Here is a 16,897-nt window from a genome sequence, read left to right on the forward strand (position 1 = left end):
ATTTATTTTTATTTCATTAATTTTATTAATGATTATGGTATTTTTAAATAGAAAAAAAATAAATATTTTTACAATAAAATATGAAACAATATTAAAAACTAAATATTTTAAATATTTCTTACTAAAAATTCTATTTGCTATTTTGTTTTATATATTATATGCATTATTTTGAATATATGGTAGTTAGTCTTATGATATGTTATTATTATAGAAATTATTAAAAACAAAATTAAATATATTATCTGATATACCTATCTCGTTTATAATAAATAGATTTACAGAAGATATGAATTAGTCTAATAATATATTTTATATTTATTTTATAAAAACAATATATTTTTTTATAGAAATATCATGTTTTTTTATAATAGGAATAATATAGTTTAAATGAATAATTGTTATGTTTATTATTTATATATCTATTTATATTCCATTTTAGTTAATATATAATAAATTAATTTCTATTATATAGTATAAATGTCTTAGTAGTTTAAATAAAGTTTATAAACATTATGATAATACTACAAGAGGATTATTAGTTATTAATGTAATGAAAAAATAGAATATATTTATGAAAAATTGGAATGAAAAAATTAAAATATTAACAAAAAATATTTATATAAAAACATATACTATTTCATGATTAAGAATTAAAACAAGTTTAATTAGAATTTTAGGATGTTATTTTTTTATTTTTTTTATTTTATATAAAATAGAAACAATAAAAGATAAAACTAGTATTTCTACATTACTTATAATGAATTTTTGAATATGTAATATATTATAGTATTTTATTATATCTGTTAGCGATACATATATTTCATTAACTCATATGTGAAATATTTTAAAATATACAAAATTTAGTAGAGAATAGATTATAGAAAATAATAATAATAAAGAAAAAATATTAGAAAAAATAAATCAAAAAAATTATATAATAGAATTTAAGAATGTTGATTTAATTTATAAAGAAAAATATATATTATCTGATCTTAATTTAAAAATTAATAATAATGAAAAAATAGGTATAATTGGTAGAACAGGTTCTGGTAAATCTAATATATTATATTGTTTATTAAAATTAAGAAATATCAATAATGGTAGTATTTTAATAAATGGAATAAATATTAATAATATTAATGAAGATATGATAAATAAAATAATAAGTATAATACCACAAGATCCTATATTATTTTATGGTACAATAAGATATAATATAGATCCTAAAAATCAATATGAAGATGAAGAAATTATAAATGCATTAAAAGAAGTTGGATTATATAATTTTATATGAAAATTACCAAATAAATTAAACAATATTTATTTTAATGAATTATTTAGTTTAGGTTAGAAATAGTAGTTATGTTTTACTAGAATAATATTAAAGAAAACAAAAATTATATTATTAGATGAAGCTACCGCTTCTTTAGATATAGAATTAGATAGATTTTTATAGAAAACTATAAAAAAATTAATGAAAGATTGTATTATTATTAGTGTAGCTCATAGATTAGAAACTATAAAAGATTTTGATAAAATAATTACATTAGATAAAGGAAAAATAATAAAAATAGAATAATCACATAATTTTTAATTATAGTATTTTTTATATTAAACACAAAATATTAATAAAAAAATATGAGTAGTGCTAATAATAAACTAAATGCAAAAATAGTTGTAGTTGGAGATATATCTGTTGGAAAATCATCTATAATACATAAAATTGTTTATGATAAATTTGATCCTGAAATACAACCTACCATAGGAGTTGATTTTTTAACAACTGTAATAGAAAAGAATTCAATTAAAATAAAATTATAGTTATGAGATACTGCAGGTCAAGAAAGATTTGCATCTTTAATGCCAGGATATATTAGAAGTTCTGTTTTTGGAATAGTTGTATGTGATGTTACAAGAAAAGATACCATGAAAAATTTAGAAAAATGAATTTAGTCTATATATAAAGAAAATAATATAGAAGATGAAAAATACAATAGTTTAAAACCTTCTATATTAATAATAGGTAATAAAATAGATTTAAAAGAAAATAGAGAAGTAACATAGAATGATATAATGAATTATTTAAAAGATTTAGAATATAGTCATATACCATATATAGAAACTAGTTGTAAAACAGGTGAAAATATTTCAAAAATATTAGAAATAATTACAAAAGATATATCTATAGAATTAGCAGAATATAGAAGAAAAAAATGGATTATTAACAGAAAAAATTGTAAAAAAAAAGATGAAAGTATTTTTAATAATTGCTGTTAATTAAATTTATTTATACTTAAAAATTAAAATATTTTTATTATATTCTTTAATATTATATATATAATTTATAAAATTATTCTTATTATTAATTCTTGTTTTAATATTTAAATTTCATTTATCATCTAATATTATAATAGTTATTAAAAATCTAATAGATATCTATTTTAATGCTTTTAATATAATATAATATTTTTTATCATTACAATAAATTAATGATAATTGATCTAATAATATTATTTTTATATTTTTTCATAAACCATTACTTAAATTAAAATAAATTAATGATAGATTAAAAAATAGTTTATTATAAGTTATCGAAAATAATTTTATATTTTCTTTTTTATATTCAATATGTAAAGTATTTCCTATTTTAATTAAAATATTATTGTATTTATTTAATAAATTACTAATAAAATTTAAAAAATAAACATTTTTATAATCATTTCTATTAACTATAAATCAATATAACTAACCCTATCTAAGTCCATTATCAAATAAATTATTAATTTTCTAATTATCAAAATTTAAATAAACAGTATTTTTTAATTCATGTAATTTTAAAAAATTATCATCTTCTGTATTTGATTTATTAAAAATAGTTGAAAGTAATTCATTCATATTAAAAAACACAAAATATTAACTTAATTATAATTTTATTAAATTTAAAATATTTTTAATTAAAAATATTATACATAATTAGAATATGGATGATTTAAAAATAATCTCATAGCTGTAATTTCTTTTTTCATCCTATTTGCTATATCTATTAAATGATTTGACATAGCGCTACCTTCTTTTAAGTCTACCTAATTATTTTTTATTTTATAATTAAAATTTGAAACTTTATGTAATTCTTCCTACTATTGTTTATTTAAAGATGATAATTTTTTTATTTGTTTTGATAATTCATCTGTTTTTGTTAATAATAATTTAATGGGCATACTACTTTTTTCATTGTTTTTTCTTCTATTTAATTCCTATTTTATTTCCTATGTAAATTCTATTACTAACTATTGAGATTGTATTAATTTAGTTTCTCTATCATGAATCTAATCAAATAATTTTTTATTATTTTCTTGTATGATTTCCTATAATTTATCATAATTTTGATACTATAATTTCTATTCTAATATTTTATATATTTCTTTATAATTTTCTTCTTCCTTATGTAATATAATTTTTAATAAATCTTTATTATTTTCTTTTATAATTTTGTTAAAATCTATATTTTGTTCTGTTTTATTATTATTATTTTTATTTTGTTCAGATAATTTTAATTTTAATATATTATTTTCTCTTTTTAATTCTAATATTTCTTTTTCTAGCTATTTATTATTATATATATTGTTGTTGTTGTTATTTTTATCTTTTAATTTTTTTATTTCTTCTTCATAAAATTCAAACTATTTAATATATTTTGCCTTTTCTTTATAAAATAAATCAAACATTTTCTATAAATCGTTCTATATTTCACTTACTTCTATTTTATTAAGTGTTTTATCTAATGATGTATTTATAATGATTTTTTCTTTTTTTAATATTTTTCTTTTTTTCTAGTTATATTTAATTTTATTTTTATCTAAAGCGGCCATTATATTTCTTTCTTTATCTAAATTAATTATCTTTGGATTAAATTCATCCATTGTTAATTCATCTAAAATAGATTTTTTAGATGAATTTTTTTCAATTATTGTATTACTATTAAAATTATATAATCCATATGGATTTGTATCTTCATATGTACTATTAAATTCTGATAATGGTTTAAACATTAATTTTTTAACACAAACATATTATAAATTTTATAAAAATATTTTATATTAAATATATATTCCATCAGGTATTTCTTTTTTCTTTTTATATAAAATTATATTTCTTCCTTTTCTAAAATCTTCTTGGTATACTCAGGTTCTTCTTTCTCTTAATGCAATCATACCAGCTTCGGTACATATTGCTTTAATATCCGCACCACTCAACTCATACTTATCATTAATAAATTCCTCTAAATCAACATCCTATTGTAATCTCATTTTTGATGTATGTATATAGAAGATTTTTTTTCTAGTTTTGATATCTGGATTAGGAAATTCTATTTTTCTATCAATTCTACCAGGTCTAATTAAAGCTGGATCTAATGTTTCTATTCTATTTGTAGCTAAAATAACTTTTATATCTCCTATATCATCAAATCCATCTAACTAATTAAGTAATTCTAACATTGTTCTTTGTATTTCTTTTTCACCTGAACTACTTGTGTCGTATCTTTTAGTACCTATAGAATCAATTTCATCTATGAATATTATACTAGGAGCATTTTCTTTAGCAACTTTAAATACATTTCTAACTAATTTAGGACCTTCTCCATGATATTTCTATACTAATTCACTACCAACTAATCTTAAAAATGTTGCATTTGTTTCATGTGCTATTGCTTTAGCTAATAATGTTTTTCCTGTACCCGGTGGACCATAAAAAATAACTCCTTTAGGTGGTTTAATACCTATTTCTCAATATATTTCTGGTTGTATTAATGGATATTCTACTGTTTCTCTTACTTCTAATATTTGCTATTCTAAACCTCCTATATCTACATATGATTCTAATGGCGCTTTATCTATTCTCATAACATTAACTAATGGATTTGTTTCTTCTATTAAAACACCGACTACTTCATATGTTCTTTTATGTATTAATACTGTACATCCTAATGTTAATAAATCTTTATTAACGATACTTGAAACTCTAACATAAAATTCTGAACCATGTAATAAAGAAATAATAACATGATCATTATCTATAATTTCTTCTAAAGTTCCTAACATAATTGTTTTACCTCTTATAGAATCTAGCATCTATTCCATATTATTTAAACCCTTATTTTCATCTTTATTTATTAATTCTTTATAATTAATTAAATACTACTTCTATAATAAAAGTAAATCTTTAAATATCTCTAGTCTTAACATTTTTAATTTACATTGTTGTAATGGATAAATAATAAACTTATCAGATAAACAAAATGACTATATATTTTGTTTATGATAACTTGTTTTTGTAGCTCTTATAATTTTTTTTCCTATATTCTAATTTTTTTCTATATTTATTCTACTTTCAGTTGATCCCATTTTGTGTTTATGATAGAAAATAAATTAAAAAATAAAATTATAAATTTATTATTTGATAATTTAAAACAAATATATAATAAAAGTATTGAAATTTATATAGAAAATAATATTTATTATATAAAATGTTAGTTAAATAATGATTTATATAATTTTTTTTATTTATTAGTTGATGATATAGAATTAGAATCTATTATAAAAATTATAGATAAAAATAAAATATATATAGATAATTTAATTACAATAGTTACTTATATTGGAAATAATGAATTTTTTTATTATGATTTAAAATAGATGATAGATAGATAAAAATATAAAATGTCTGAAAATCATATTTTTTTCTTTATAAAAAATACAGATGAAAATTTTAAAATTAATTATGAAGAAAATATAATTATAAATAATTCATTACAAAACATATATATTGAAAGATCGAAAAATATAGATAAAAAAAGATTTAAATATAAAACATATTTTGCTGGTTAGTTATATTATGGTGAATATTTTAATTCAATATTTTTATCTGAAATAGATAAAAATAATATATATTTAAAGAATAATATAGATTGTATAATTTGATAGAGTGAAGATAATTTAATTCAAAATAATGATGAATTTAAAAATATTAAAGAATTAAGTAAATTATTTGACCAATAAAAATAAAAAATAATTAAGTAAATGTTATATTTGATATTGTTTTTTCTATATTTATACTATCTAATGACATAATATGACCATTTTGTATAATTGTATCTATTATATTACTCACTTTATCTATATTCTAATATATATTTAATTCATTTAATATTTGTTTTGTTATATTTTTAATATTTTTTATAATAAAATTAAATAAAAATAGTAAAAAACACATGTTTTCATCTTTATCTACATACATAATTATATAAATATTATTATACTATTTATATAATATATTATATTTATAATCTTCAATAATATTTATTTCTTTACTATTTTTTGTTATAATATTATTAAATAAATATTCTTTGTTTATATTTATATTTAAATATGGTTTATTTATTAAAAATCTTCCTTTATTATCACAAATGATAAAATTAATAATCATAAAATAATTTTGTGTTTATGTAATTTTTTTAAAAATAAAATCTATTTTATAAATTATATTTTAAGATAAGTTTGAGTAATCTATTAGTATAATATCTGTTTAGGTAATAGATGGACCAAAGCGCGATTTCTTACTCAGACCTAATTAATTATAAATCTATATTTATAAAAAATAATTAAGTTTTAATAAGTATATTTTTTACTAATTAATATTTTTAATATTAATTTTATTTTATAAATTATATTTTAAAATAAGTTTGAGTAGTCTAGTAGTATGATGTCTGCTTTGGGAGCAGATGGTCCAGGGTGCGATTCCTTGCTCAGACCTTTAATTTTTTTTACTTTATAAAAAATAATTAGATTTTATTTTATGAATTTTAATATTTATAGTATAAATGTTCCGTTATATAAATATTAATATAAAAAATTAAATATAATAATATATATACTTATATAAAATTATATATATAATTATATTTAATTTTATTATTATATTTTAATTAATCTTTTATATTATATAGTTTATAGATAATTTTATAGATAAAAATATTTATGTATTATACTTAATATACTAATAATATATAAATTTTTATAGTATTATTAAACACTATTAAATAATAAAACATATATGAAAGTTATTATATTACTTAGTATTATCAATATTATATATAGTTTATGCAAATATAATTTAAAAGACGCTATGGAATATTTTAAATTAGATGATAGCTATAGATAGAATATATACGATGATATGGGAATGTTTGGTAATATGACAAAATGATTTGATAGAAAGTTTTTAATTTTATAGATGTATGATGAATTAGAATCAGATGCTGTCTATAATGAACATCATGAAAGATTATTTTTTAAAAATAATCCAAATAAATATAAATATTTTAAAGCAATAAGAGATACTAGAATAGATAAATATAAAGAAAATTTATTAAAAAAATAGGATAATAAATCATCATAGGAAAATAAAGATATAAAAAATGATAATAAAAATATTAACAATGAAACAATAGAAAAATAGACATTGGAATTATATAATAAATTGAAAAAAATAGAAAATGAAAAAATTGAATATCGTAAAAGAAAATTAAATGAAAATATAACCCCAACTGTTTTTACAACACCTAATGAAGAAAAATAGTATGAATTTATATGTGGTATTAGATCTAATGTACCACCTGAAGATGCAATAATTAATGTTCCTTTATTTTTAAGAGAAGAAATACCTATAAATCCAAAAGTTATATATAGTACAGGAGAAAGAATTATACCTAATGAAATTGTAGAAAAAAATATTACTACTATAGATAAAAGTAATACAAATATACAAAGTATTAGAGTAGGAGGTACTATAGGAGTTTAGAATGAATATGAAGAATTTGAAAAAATGGAAGATTTAAGATTATGAAATCATAAGTTATCTGATTATAAAATGTATAAATATGTAGAAGAATGAAAATATTCAGATGAAGATACATTAAGACAATATTTTTTATTTAATTTTGATTCTTACTATAATATGAAAGATAATTGAGAAACATTTGGTAATACATGTTTAAAAAGAAATTTATTAGAATTTAGAACTCTAAATATATTTATGTGAAGTCCTATTATAACAAGATTTAGTACTTTATTATTTGAATATATGACAATATATGGAATTAAAAATTATTTACTATTTACTAATAAATATTTAATGTAGAGAAATACTGAAGATGTTATAAGAGATATAAATGATACTTATAGTTTTATTTTAAAAAATATGCCTGAAATAAAATTAAATATGAAATATGAATATTGAAAAGATAATGAAAAATAGATTATTAAATTACATATTAAAAAATTACATATTTTATTTAATAAAATAACAAGAAAGGATTTTTTATTTTTTAGATAAAATATCTACTAATGCTAATATGAATATTTAGTTATAGTATACTAAAAATACATTTAGTTATCAAAAAATATTTACAGGATATAGATATTATACAATAGGAGAATCATTAGAAAAATCATTAGATAATAAAATAACATATAATAGAATATTTTTTAGTTTTAATAAATATAAAAAAATAGAAACTAATTATTTTACTATTATTAGAATAGAACTTAGTAATGATTATTATTTAGATATTATAGAACAAAAATTTAAAACTATAAAAAATACAGAAAATATACAAGATTTAAGAAATCAATTAATTCATGATTATAATACAGTTTCTTGTGATTTAATAAATAATAGTGATAATGAGAATGAGAATAATGAAAATGAAAATGAATTTAATGAAAATATATATATAGATAATAATATTAAAAGAGGATAGTTTATTATAAGTCCTATGTCAATAAAAAGAATATACTCTTTATAGAATAGTAATATAGGATATTTTGATTCTAGATTGAATAAATATAATTATTTTAATAGATATTTCATAAATATACCTGATATTAAAAATTATAAAATTGTTACATATTTTACTATAGATAAGAATGGAATAAAATTAGATTCTAGATTAGAAAAGAACAATTAGAATAAAACTAAAGAAGAATATAATAAAGATAATAGTTTATATAAAGATCCTGTATATATAAGAAAAAAATATAGATTTGATTATAGGTAAAGATAATACAGATATATTTCATATTAATTTAAAATAGTCTTCTGATTATTATTCTAAAGAAGAAGAGAAGTTTATTAAATGATATTAGAATTATAATTTATTGTCATATAAGAATAGAATATCAAAAAATACTATAGATATATTAAATTCTATATGTTTTGTATTCTGATGTTGTTCAATAGTATCTTCTATAATATTTGTTATAGGTATAATTATAATTTTCATATCTTATTCTTGATGTGTTTTAAAAATTAGAGGAGTAGAACCATGATTAAAATCTAAACATATTATAATAAATAGTAAAAATAAAAGAATAATAGAAAATATAAATATAGAACTAAGAATAAGAAAATATAAAAAAATATTTAAATTACTTTTTATCTAACTAATTATTTTTCATCTTTATCTAAATTTTATCTATTTAAAATATAAATTAAAGAAAATATAAAATATATTTTAAATCAAGAATTATTAGAATATAATATATATATAGAATTTAAATTTATTAAATTAAAATATAAAATATAAAAAATTGATTTTAAAATTTACTATTATAATAAGTTATTTATAATAGTAAAAAGATTAATGTAATTTAATTTTATATAAAAAAAATTGATTTTAATTTTAAGTAAAAAAATTATAAACACTATTATATAAAATAATAATGAATATAGAAGAATATGATATTTTAATTTTAGGAGCAGGATCTGGAGGATTAGCAGCAGCTAGAAGAGCAGCATTATATAATAAAAATGTATGTGTATTTGAAAATAGAGAATTAGGTGGTACATGTGTTAATAGAGGATGTATACCTAAAAAAATAATGTGATATGCAACTAATATAATAAATAATATTAAAAATTCAAAATATTATGCTATAAATTCAAATATAAATAATATAGATTTTTCTACTCTAGTATAGTATAGAGATAAATATATATAGAACTTAAATAATATATTTGAAAATAATTAAAAAAAGAAAATATTACTTTAATAAAAAAATAAAGCAAGTATTAGGAATATTGATAATTAGACATATATTGAAGTTGATAATAAATTATATAAATCAAAAAATTATAATATATACACCTGGTAGTATACCTATAATACCATAGAATTTTATTAATAATAAATTTGTATGAACTTCAGATAATGTATTTGATAATATGAAAGAAAAATTAAATCATATAACTATAATAGGTTCTGGTTATATAGCTGTTGAACTTTCATGTTTCTTTAAACCATTTAATATAAATATTTCTTTAGTAATAAGAAAAAGAAATGTACTAACAAAACACGATATAACAATACAAGAAAGAATAACTGAAGAATTAGAAAAATTAAATATAAATATTTATAAAGAAGATGAAATTATAGATATATAGGAAATTAATAGTTAGGAATGTAAAGTATTATTAAAATCCAATAAAAATTTTATTTCTAATAAAGTTATATTTGCTATAGGTAGAGAACCCAATTTATCTTCTCTTTCTTTTTTTAATATTAAAAAATTAGAATAGAATAATTTAAAAGTAACAAATATTTCTTTATTTAATACAACAATGTATTCTATAGGAGATGTTAATAATATAGTTAATTTAACACCGGTAGCTATTAGAGATTCTAGAAAATTAATAGATTTTTTATTTAAAAATAATGAAATAGAAAATGAAAATGAATTTAAAATAAATTATAATAATATTCCTACTGTAATATTTTCACATCCACCTGTAGGTACAATTGGGTTAACTGAACAACAAGTTTATTCTATATATAATAAAGAAGATATAAAAATTAGAAAAATATTTTTTAAAGGCACTCATGAAAGTTTCATGTATCAATAGCATGAAGATTTATCTTTAGTACATGGTATTACTATTAAATTAATAACAAATAAAAAAGAAAATGAAAAAAAATTCTTGGTTTACATATAATAGGTGAAGGAGCTGATGAAATTTTACAAGGATTTGCTACAGTTATAAATATGAATGGTACGTATTGAGATTTAAAGAAATGCGTAGCTATTCATCCAACAACAGCAGAAGAAATAACATTAATATAAAATAATTAATTTTATTTAATAATAGGATAAGTATAATAAGGTATTTTTTTTAGTTTTTTTAATCATTAAATTACATATGTATATATATACATATATTAAATTTTAAAAGTTTATTATTATTTATATTTGTTATTATATATTAATATTTTCATTAAATAAAATATTTATTTAACTTTAGAATTTTTTAATAAGTAAAAAGAGTATATTATATAATTATATGTTTCTTTATAATATAATATCTTTTAAAAATTTATATTTTATATTTTCTTTTTTATTCTTATTATATAATTTTTATAATTATCAATCTTATAATAATATACTAATATATTTTTCTTTATTTAATATATATTTTTATTTTTTATTTTAAATTTATGTATAATAAATTATTAAAAAATAAAAAATATATATTAAATATAATAGGAATATATTTATTTATAATAAGTGATATAATAGAATTATTTGATGAAGATGGTAGTATTATATATTTTAATTAGTTTATATTTTTTAATAGGATTATCTATATTTATTATAATAAAAAGAGATAAAAATGAAATATTTATTAAAACATTATTTTATTAGAAAAAAATTATGTTAATATTGTTATTTATATTTACGATATATAAACTAATCTTAATGAAATATATAAATAATAATAAAAATTTATTATTAGAAGATAAATATTATACACAAGTATTTAATAATATTTTATTTATCTTTTATGATATTATTTTTTTAAATTCTTTTTTATATATTTTGAAATCTTGAAAAAAATAAATATAATAATAAGTTAATGGATATTATAAATTCTATATTATGAAAACATATTTGTTTTTTTATTTTTCTTATGAATATTGTATATGGAATTTGTATTTATTATTTTTCTATTCCTAATCAAAGAGAATTAAATTTATTAATAAAATACTATATGAATATAATAAATAATGAATATAAAATAAATAAAAATAAAATATTATATGAAACTTTATTTTAGAATAAATTCTCATCTAATAATAGATTAAATATATTTTATATTAAGTATAATAATGAAATAATTTATTTATATAATAAAAAAACAAAATATATTTAGTTTTGATATTTGAAATATATATTTCTAAATTATAACAATAAAAAATTAATAGTATTATTGGATATAAGTTGATGATTAAATTCTATAAAAAAATATTTTATTGTATATAAAATATTATATTTAATATCTATGTATATATTTAAATGATTGTAGTATAGAATATTTTATAATAATATAATTAATAAAGAAAATAAAAAAGATACAAATATATTCAAAAAATATAAGAATATAAAAGAATTGAAAATATATAATAAAATTAAAAATAATATAATAAAATATAATAATGCTCCAATAAAAACAATAGATATATCTATAAAAATTTATAAAAAAAATAAAATTAAAAATTTATTAAAATTTATTAAAAAAACAAAATTAATTCCTATAAATATTATTAATAAAAATATTATATTTGATATAGAAGAAAAAACAAGATAGAATATTAACAATATTTTATAGATATTATTTAAAAATAAATGAATAATTAAAAAAATATATATAAATAATAATATAATAAAATTTATAGATATTAAAATTAATAATAGAAATTGAAATTATATTATAAAAAGAATTTTATGATATATGAAAATAAAGAAATGAAGAAAATAAATTTATATATTATATTATTTATTTTTAAATTTAATTATTTTTAAATTTATTTTAATTTAATTATATTAATATTAGAAGATTTTTCTTTATATTTTAATATATTTATTTTTGTATTTTTTATTATTTCTTTATTTTCTATTTTTTCATATATACAAGAAGAAGCATAATTTATTTTTTCTATTCCATTATCATTGTTATCATTATCTTCTAATAATAATAATATTTTTAAACAATTTTCTTTATTTTTTCATTTTATAATAACTTCTAATATTAAATCTTTTTATTTACATTATTATTTAATTCTTTTATTTCTATATCATAAATATTATTTTGTTCATTATTAATAATAGTTTCTATTTTTTTATTTGTATTTAGATAATCGTATATACTTATTTTAAAATTTATATTAGTATTTATATTTTTTCATAAAATAATATATAATATTAAATAAATAAATATCATTGTTCTATTCAATTTTTATAAAATATTTACTTAAATTTAATTTTATTTTATTATTTTAGTGTTTATTAATTGTTAATATTTTATTATTTTTATATTTATATATAAATTATTTAATTATTGAAATATATCTATTATACTTATAATATAGTATAGTATATCTATTCTATATTATTATATTAATTTATAAATACTTATTATAAAAATATATTTAATTATTTTTATTTTTAAATAAATTAATATAATTATATACGATATATATAATATAAAGATAATAGATATATTTCAATAATTAAATAATTTATATATAGATATAATAATAATAAAATATTAACAATTAATAAACACTAAAATAATAAAATTAAATTAAATTTAAGTAAATATTTTATAAAATATATTATAATTAATTAAATAATATTTTTATATTTTATATAACTACATATATTTTATATCTTTTTTTGCAATAGCGGTTTTATTTATTTTTTATATCTTTTGTATTGATTTGTGTTTACTATCAATAGATATATAAATATAATTGTTATATATCTATTACTTAATTATTATTTCTAATTATTATATATTAAAAATTTTATAAAACTATTTATTTAATGTATTCAACTATTTATATTATTATTATATACAAAAATTATTGTAAATTTTTATATATAATAAAAAATAAAAGATAGCGTATATATAATCTATTAAATTAGATTATAAATATTTATTATTATTAAGATATTAAGATAGATTAATTATTTTATTATTAAAATTAAAAAAATTAGATTTATTATTATATTAAATTATTTTTATATAACAATAATAGTAATGATAATGATACTAATAATATAAATACTATATCTATTATATAAAAATACATTTCAATAATTAAATATTATTTTTATATATTGTAAATAGAAATATAATAAATAATGGAATGAAAAATATAAAATGAAATAAAAATTTATTTATTTATTTACAATTAATGAATAGATTGAAGATTATTATATATTATTATATTATATAATATTTTTTTTAATCTAATATATACATTCTATTATCTATGTATATTCTACATATACGCTATATTGTATGTATATATAAATACTTATTAATAATGCATATTTTATAATATATATTGCAAATTTTATTTTACTTCATTGATTTTCTAATCATTCAGATGGTATAGCTCTTAATTTTTTTAATAAATCTTCTATCTTAGTATTAAAATAATCTATTATTTTTCTAAATATAAATTTTAATAAACATTTAATCAAATAAATTATTAGACGTATAATTCCTCATAATACTCATAATATCAATTTAACAAATATTCATGTCATATATCAAAAAGACTAATATTCAGCTTTACTAAATATTTCTCTATACATTCATGTAACCTATACATTATATTTTTTATATTTATCTAAATATTTATTTAATTCATTATTTGAATATAATATTATATTTAATTCATGTGTATGTATTAAATTATTAATTTCATTATATATTTCAAATTTACAATTATTAGATTTAATACTATCTGTTGTAAAGTATATATTTTTTTAATTTAACAATTAATTTATTATTTATTTCTCATGATCTACAATTATTAAATGTTAAAAAACAACAATTATCTTCTATCTATATAAAACCATTTCCATTTATTTCAATCTATAAATGAGTATACATATCATCAATTCTATCTAATATAAACATATTTTTAAATGTAGTATAATAATCAATATCTAACATTTCTAATTTAGGTATTAAATTTGTATACTATATATTTTCTATATTATAATTTATAATATTATTATTTTCTTTTTTATCTTTATCTATATTAATACTATCTTTATCTTTATCATTATTTACTATTTCTAAAATATTAACATTACTATTAAATTTAATTATAGATACCATTCTATCAACTTCATATGTATAAAATATTAATGTATCTAAATCATTATCATATATAATTTCACTATCTATTGTATTCATACTAACACCATGTTCTAATATTCTCTCATATAATCTTTTATTTTTTAAATCATTGGGTACTCTATTACATTCTAATCTATTTATAAATTCTTCTTTACCTATATCACTGTTACTAACATTATCATTATATAATTCTACATATTTTTTCTTAAGTAATATTCAATGTTTCTAACTAGACTTACTATAATCATTATTCAATATATATTTAACAGGTATAAATAAATAATAAGATTCATATTTATCTATTGGATTAATAGTATATTCTAAACAATTTAATTCAAAATATAATGTTAAAAATAAATGATTAGGTGTTTTATTATTATTATTATTATTGTTATTGTTATTAATTATATAATCATGAGATATTTTCAATTTATCATTATTTATATTTAATATATTTTTCATAATTTTATTTTCTTTAATATTATTATATTCTATTTTAATATCATCTTTAATACTATCTAATTTAATATCAAACATATAATAAGATTCTTCTACATCATTATCTTGATAGCAATGTATAGATATAACATCTCTATTATCTATATATCAATTATTAAAATAATCTTTATTTATCTATACTTTTTATTGGGATTAATTAAATTAGATCTTTTTACATACATCATAAGTACCATATAAATTAATTGCATTATTACATGAACAACATGTACCTATTTTTACTAGGACAGAATTTATCTATATATTCTTCACATGTATTATACTAATAAGGTACATTTTCTAATATAGTTATAAATTCACTAGAGTACTATATATAATTTTAATAAAATCAATTGAATATTTTTCTACATTCTATCTCTACTTATATTAAATTTACTAATTACATCTTTATTTATATTATAATCACTATCAGTAACAGTAGTATTATTACTAGCAATAGTAGTATTATTAGTATTAGTATTATTAATATCATTTAATACTAAATCAAATTTAACATTATTATTACCTAATATATTAATAAAATATGCATTATCATTGTTATCTTCTTTTTTAATAGTAGCTTGTTTATCTTCAATCTATTCATTATTATATACATAACATCTGTTGTTCTCAATAGGTAAAGAATATATTCTTATATTCATACCTATTGTAATTCCTATATAGATCAATATACTTCTTATGTTCTTCTTCATATTTTTTTATATACTTTGAATTATACATAAAATAAAAATTTTCATAAATTTATTTTTTCCATTATATTTTTATGTAACTTATATTTATTAAAAAATAATTAAATTAAATTAAATTAAATTATTATTTATAAAATGAATAAAAATATATAAAAAATAAATTCTAAATTATTTTATTTATTTTCTTTTTCTTCTTTCTTTCTTTTTGTTTTCTTTTTTATTTTATTATATTATATACATATAGAATAGATATAGATATGGATATAGATTTTTTTATTAAATTATTATTTTATACATATATTGTCATTATATTTCAAACTTCTAATTCTAAACCTACAGATCTAATATATGGAATATTTAAACATGTATTATTTTTTAATATCATCATATATTTTATTATCATTAATAACATTAGAATTAAT

At 15.2% G+C, this 16,897-nt stretch overlaps 1 pseudogene; it reads right to left on the reverse strand.

Annotated features, from left to right (window-relative positions):
• Nucleotides 1–4,097: 4,097 nt before the first annotated feature.
• Nucleotides 4,098–16,897, reverse strand: part of LOC125290239 — a 29,785-nt pseudogene continuing 16,985 nt past the window's right edge.

Source organism: Alosa alosa, unplaced genomic scaffold (assembly GCF_017589495.1).
Source record: "Alosa alosa isolate M-15738 ecotype Scorff River unplaced genomic scaffold, AALO_Geno_1.1 AALO_1.0_unplaced_3, whole genome shotgun sequence".
NCBI classification, from domain to species: domain Eukaryota; kingdom Metazoa; phylum Chordata; class Actinopteri; order Clupeiformes; family Clupeidae; genus Alosa; species Alosa alosa.